Below are 6,041 nucleotides of genomic sequence, written 5' to 3'. Positions count from 1 at the left end.
CCCATTTAGCAAGAAGGTATCACCGTTTGAGAGGCGGCAGGGGATCGAAAGAAAAAGGTAAGTGACCAAATATGAGGTGCCAAAAATAATTCAAGAAAAGAAAGTTTTATAGTACATAGAGGATGACATGCGGGTCCCGAGTTAGCGACAGCGGTATCACCGTTTGAGAGGCGGCAGGGGATCGAAAGAAAAAGGCAAGTGACCAAATTTGAGGTGCCAAAAAAACTCCAAGAAAAGAAAGTTTTATAGTACATAGAGGATGACGTGCGGGTCCCATTTAGCAGCAGGCGGTATCACCGTTTGAGAGGCGGCAGGGATCGAAAGAAAAAGGCAAGTGACCAAATTTGAGGTGCCAAAAAAACTCCAAGAAAAGAAAGTTGATTGCACATAGAGGATGACATGCGGATCCCATTTAGCAAGCAGCGGTCTCAACGTTTCCAAGGCGGCAAGGGATCAAAAGAAAAAGGAAGTAGCCGAGAAATCGGGGGTTAAAAAAATCCAAGAATAGAAAGAATTTTGGTTCATAGAGGATGACATGCGGGACCCATGATCCCGCATCGTAAACGGCTCGATCGGAGAACGTTGAACGAGATGGCGCGATCGAGAAAAAAAACAATGCCGAGAGGCTGCCATCCGGGCCCTACATCCCTCGGCGGTGCGGATTTGCGTTGACTCGGCCGGCGAACCCGAGGATTCGCGATGCACCACGTCCCGGCCACCATACGCGACGTTTTGGCCGCTTTCGTCGGGCTAGGTGGCCTCAAAAACGAGAAAAAAAAAGTTTTGACATGCACCACGGAGGGACCAAAATCGTCGGCCATGGTACACCAGCAACCACGGCGCGACTTCAACTTCGTCGGCCATGGCAACTTTTCTTGTAGTGAGAGATAACCGAGGCACGCGAGAGACGATGATTTATCATGAAGTTCACACTCTTGGGAGTGCTAATCTTCGTTGGAGAGGTGCGGTGGTTTAGTGCTCCCGAACGCCACAAGAGGCCTCACCTTGAAATATGGTTGCTCAATGCACACCAACGCCACAAAGGGCTCATCTTATTCTCCGGTGACGTTTGCCACAAAGGTATAGGTCACGGTTTCACTAAGGGATTTCCTTCGAGGCGCAAACCGAGCCTTACATAAAGCTTGGGGCACCAATCCACAACTTAATTGAAGGATCCCAAAAAATCGCCACAAAGGCCTAAAAGAGGAAGAGGAAGAGGAATAGGAGGGAAGAAGAAGAAGAAGAAGAAGAAGAAGAAGAAGAGGAGGAGGAGGAGGAAGAGGAACATAAAGCTTGGAGCACCCATCCACAACTTAATTGAAGGCTCCCAAGAAATCGCCACAAAGGCCCAAAAGAGGAAGAGGAAACAGAGGGAAGAAGAAGAGGATGAGGAAGAAGAAGAGGAGGGAGGGAGGAGGAGGAGAAGCTTTTGTGGGGGGCTATTTATAGTCCCCCACAAAAATATGACCGTTGAGACTTTCCAGGCCGGAATTTCCAGCCTAAAATGAAATTTTCCGGCCAAATTTCCGGGGCGATCCAGGGGACCGGACCCTTAAGTACTTAGCCGTTTTTGGCCTAGAAATTCTGGCCCGGAAATTCCGGCCTGGAGAAAACTAGCAGCAACAGCAAAACGAGAAAGATCATAACTTGAGCATCCGGTCTCCGATTTTGATGATCTTAGGCTTGTTTCGAAACTAGTAACAAGCTCTACAAGATCATGCAGGTAACCATCATATTCCAGCAAAGGAGGATATAAATAAATTATGAAAGATTTGACCTATCTATAAAAGATATACCAGTAAAACCTCCAACCTCGAAAATGCAACAAGTTTCCCGTGCAAAAACCATTCTCGATGAACTAGAGATTGTCATGAGAATAAGAAGAAGCTCTAAAATATCACATGGATAATATCCAAATTAATAACAACCAAGAAAGATGATGCGAGGATGCAAAGGTTTGAGCTCTCCGAAGGATATGATCGAGTTACTCACTCGAGAGCCCTCTTGATAATATGGAACCTAAACTATAAACAGGCCTGCAACTACGCCATGAGATCGGTAAGAAAGAAACCCTATCAAGAGCAAACCTTAACCTTGCACGTTCCTCTTGAGATCGATGATGACGATCTTGACCGCAACAAGATGGAACACCTTTCTTGATAGTGCTTGCTTGACAAAGTCTTGTAGATTGCTCCCCAATAATCCATCATGGGAGAGCTTCTTCTTCGGCGCATCTTCACATACTCATGATCACCATATGGATGACAAGATTCAAGCAAATGATCTCTTCGAGATGGCTCATCTTGAACCTACACTTTATTTCTTCATTCTTCGTCATGTTGATGTCTTGAAGTTAAACTTGAGGGCTCACTTCATATTCATCTTCAAGACATACTTGACACTTGATATTCTTCATTAATTTCTTCTTATTGCAACCTTGAAGCCAACATATGGTTTAAGAATTGCCTATAGACAACTCCTACAAATATAACTCAGTGCAAACATTAGTCCATAGGGATTGTCATCAATTACCAAAACCACGCATGGGGGCTCCATACACTTTCAACTGATCCACGTGTTCGTAGGCTAGACCTGCTCATCCTCGACCTTCGCCGTGGCCACTACGGTCCACACTGCACCCCGCCCTCATGCAGGTTTACGTTGTTGGATTTTGCATGTTTGCCTTTTATTTATAGCTCTAAGCGCCAGTGTTTTGGGTGGCAAGATTGGATTATAAAGTGAGTTAGATCCATCTTTTGTTCATGTAGCTAGATCCATTATTTATAGCTCTACGATCCAGTGTTTATTGCAGTACTTCTGTGTTATTTAGATCTATATTTGTTGTGTTATATTGACATGATCTCTCATCATGTAGATGTCTATATGTAGAAATGTGTTAATTAGATGTACAAAATTTATTCACATTTTGTTTACGTCTTATCTCTAGCTAGCATTTTATATCCCCAGCTTGTCTGGGTGTATAAATCTGTTCACATTACTATTTTTGCTACATGTTTTAGATATTTAACTCTAGCTAGCATTTTATAATAGGGACATTATTTTTGAACACTTCATAAGAAGAGTTGGTTGCTGATCGTATGTCATGGTATTAGCATGTGCTAAGAACAAATAGGTAAAGACGTAACCAAGAGGGAAGGTGTGGTAAGTAGTGTGACTTCCACTCCACTTGGCACTTGGTAAGGCTCTTCACACGATTTGACACAATAGTAAGTCTAGTAATCTCCCAACATTTGTTTATATTCTCACATGTAATTCTACATTTTCTTTGTTTTTATTCTCACATGATAATTTTTTTTTTGCTTAGCTTTCTTGGATTGTGATTAGGGTGTCAAGCCCTACAATTAATATGGTTACTGTGAGGTACCAAGTGCCTCTCTTTCCTATAGCACGAGATCGCTAGGGCTACCGTGTGGGTAGGGAACCACCTCCAAGATTCTCTCCAATGCACCAGCATGAAACCTACATACAAGGTCAAACAAAGGATATAAACCAGCGTGTTGGAAAGACTGACACATCTTTCCGTAGGAACCAGTCTAGGAGGTAAAGACGTAACCAAGAGTGACTCATTTGTGCAGCTAGCAATTGAATGTATGTTGTAATGCATGCACGCATCTGTTGTATCAAATGAACAATCAATTATAATGAAAGTTTGCTACTATGTTTTGAATAAATGTTGCATGAGTTAGGTACAACTTGGTATGCAGGTAGTACTAATAGGAGCTATGAGAAAATGTTGCGATAATTCTAGGAAGGCACACAGTTAGCCTAAAATCCCTGTCTTCGATTGTCAGAAACAAACACGAGAGAAAAAGTTAAGCGTGTGTGAAGGTTTCACATTTCCCAAACGATTTATGTCAACAAACTGTTAGCGATAGATGGCCTCATCGCACACGGTTTTTAAAACCGTGTGCGCTTTAGAGGAGGATCACCCACCCTTGCATAGCGATGGTAAGGTTTACCGTGAGCGACGGGCCATTTCAGCCATGTGTGAAGGTATATTCTCTACTAGCTAGTGGCTCGTTGTCCTCTTTTGTCCCCACAATAGAATATGTGTGTATCACGTATATGCTAACCGCATATACAAGAATCGGTTAGAATCCAATCTAACCCTTTGTAAATAGTATCGGTATTATTATCCTTCCTATCTTGTTTATGTCACCCTATATATGAGATGTATGCGGCACCGTGTTCGGTGTGTTCCCTCAACCTATCTCTCAAATCAATCTAGCTTTACATGGTATCCGAATAGGTCACAATGTCTTCATCCTCTGGGGGCACTCACTGATACGTCTCAAACGTATCTATAATTTCTTATGTTCCATGCTACTTTTATGATGATACTCACATGTTTTATACACATTATATGTCATTATTATGCATTTTCCGGCACTAACCTATTGACGAGATGCCGAAGAGCCGATCTGCGGTTTTCGCTGTTTTTGGTTTCAGAAATCCTACAAAGGAAATATTCTCGGAATTGGACGAAATCAACGCTCAGGGTCTTATTTTTCCACGAAGCTTCCAGAAGACCGAAAGGATCACGAAGTGGGGCGACGAGGCGCCGCCACACCAGGGCCGCGCGGCCAAGGGTGGGGCCGCGCCGCCCTAGCGTGTGGGCCCCTCGTGTCACCCCTAAACCTACCCTTCCGCCTACTTAAAGCCTTCGTCGCGAAACCCCCAGTACCGAGAGCCACGATACGGAAAACCTTCCAGAGACACAGTCGCCGCCAATCCCATCTCGGGGGATTCAGGAGATCGCCTCCGGCACCCTGCCGGAGAGGGGAATCATCTCCCGGAGGGCTCTTCATCGCCATGATCGCCTCCGGATCGATGTGTTAGTAGTTCACTCCTGGACTATGGGTCCATAACAGTAGCTAGATGGTTGTCTTCTCCTCATTGTGCTATCATGTTAGATCTTGTGAGTTGCCTATCATGATCAAGATCATCTATTTGTAATGCTACATGTTGTGTTTGTTGGGATCCGATGAATATTGAATACTATGTCAAGTTGATTATCAATCTATCATATATGTTGTTTATGTTCTTGCATGCTCTTCGTTGCTAGTAGAGGCTCTGGCCAAGTTGATACTTGTAACTCCAAGAGGGAGTATTTATGCTCGATAGTGGGTTCATGCCTCCATTGAATCTGGGACAGTGATAGAAAGTTTTAAGGTTGTGGATGTGCTGTTGCCACTAGGGATAAAACATCAATGCTTTGTCTAAGGATATTTGTGTTGATTACATTACGCACCATACTTAATGCAATTGTCTGTTGTTTGCAACTTAATACTGTAAGTGGTTCGGATGATAACCTGAAAGTGGACTTTTTAGGCATAGATGCATGCTGGATAGCGGTCTATGTACTTTGTCGTAATGCCCTGATTAAATCTCATAGTACTCATCATGATATATGTATGTGCATTGTTATGTCTTCTTTATTTGTCAATTGCCCAACTGTAATTCGTTCACCCAACATGCTATTTATCTTATGGGAGAGACACCACTAGTGAACTGTGGACCCCGGTCCATTGTTTACATCTGAAATACAATCTACTGCAATTGTTCTTTACTGTTCTTCGCAAACAAACATCATCTTCCACACTATACGGTTAATCCTTTGTTTTCAGCAAGCAGGTGAGATTGACAACCTCATTGTTACGTTGGGGCAAAGTACTTTGATTGTGTTGTGCAGGTTCCACGTTGGCGCCAAAATCTCTGGTGTTGCGCCGTACTACACTCCGTCACCAACAACCTTCACGTGTTCCTTGACTCCTAATGGTTCGATAACCTTGGTTTCTTACTGAGGGAAAACTTGCTACTGTACGCATCACACCTTCCTCTTGGGGTTCCCAACGGACGTGTGTCTTGCACGCATCACTCACGTGTGCCACCATGTCCTCTGCCATCACGTCTGCGTCGCCAACCTTCGCTAGTGTGATCTCCTCTGCTCTGTACAACTTCGTGCTCCTCATCACTGTTAAGCTGTCCCCGGAGACATACATGTTCTACTACTCCCAGGT

The sequence above is a fragment of the Lolium rigidum genome, chromosome 3, assembly GCF_022539505.1.
Source record: "Lolium rigidum isolate FL_2022 chromosome 3, APGP_CSIRO_Lrig_0.1, whole genome shotgun sequence".
Classification (NCBI taxonomy): Eukaryota; Viridiplantae; Streptophyta; class Magnoliopsida; order Poales; family Poaceae; genus Lolium; species Lolium rigidum.
This window is presented reverse-complemented; position numbering follows the sequence as displayed.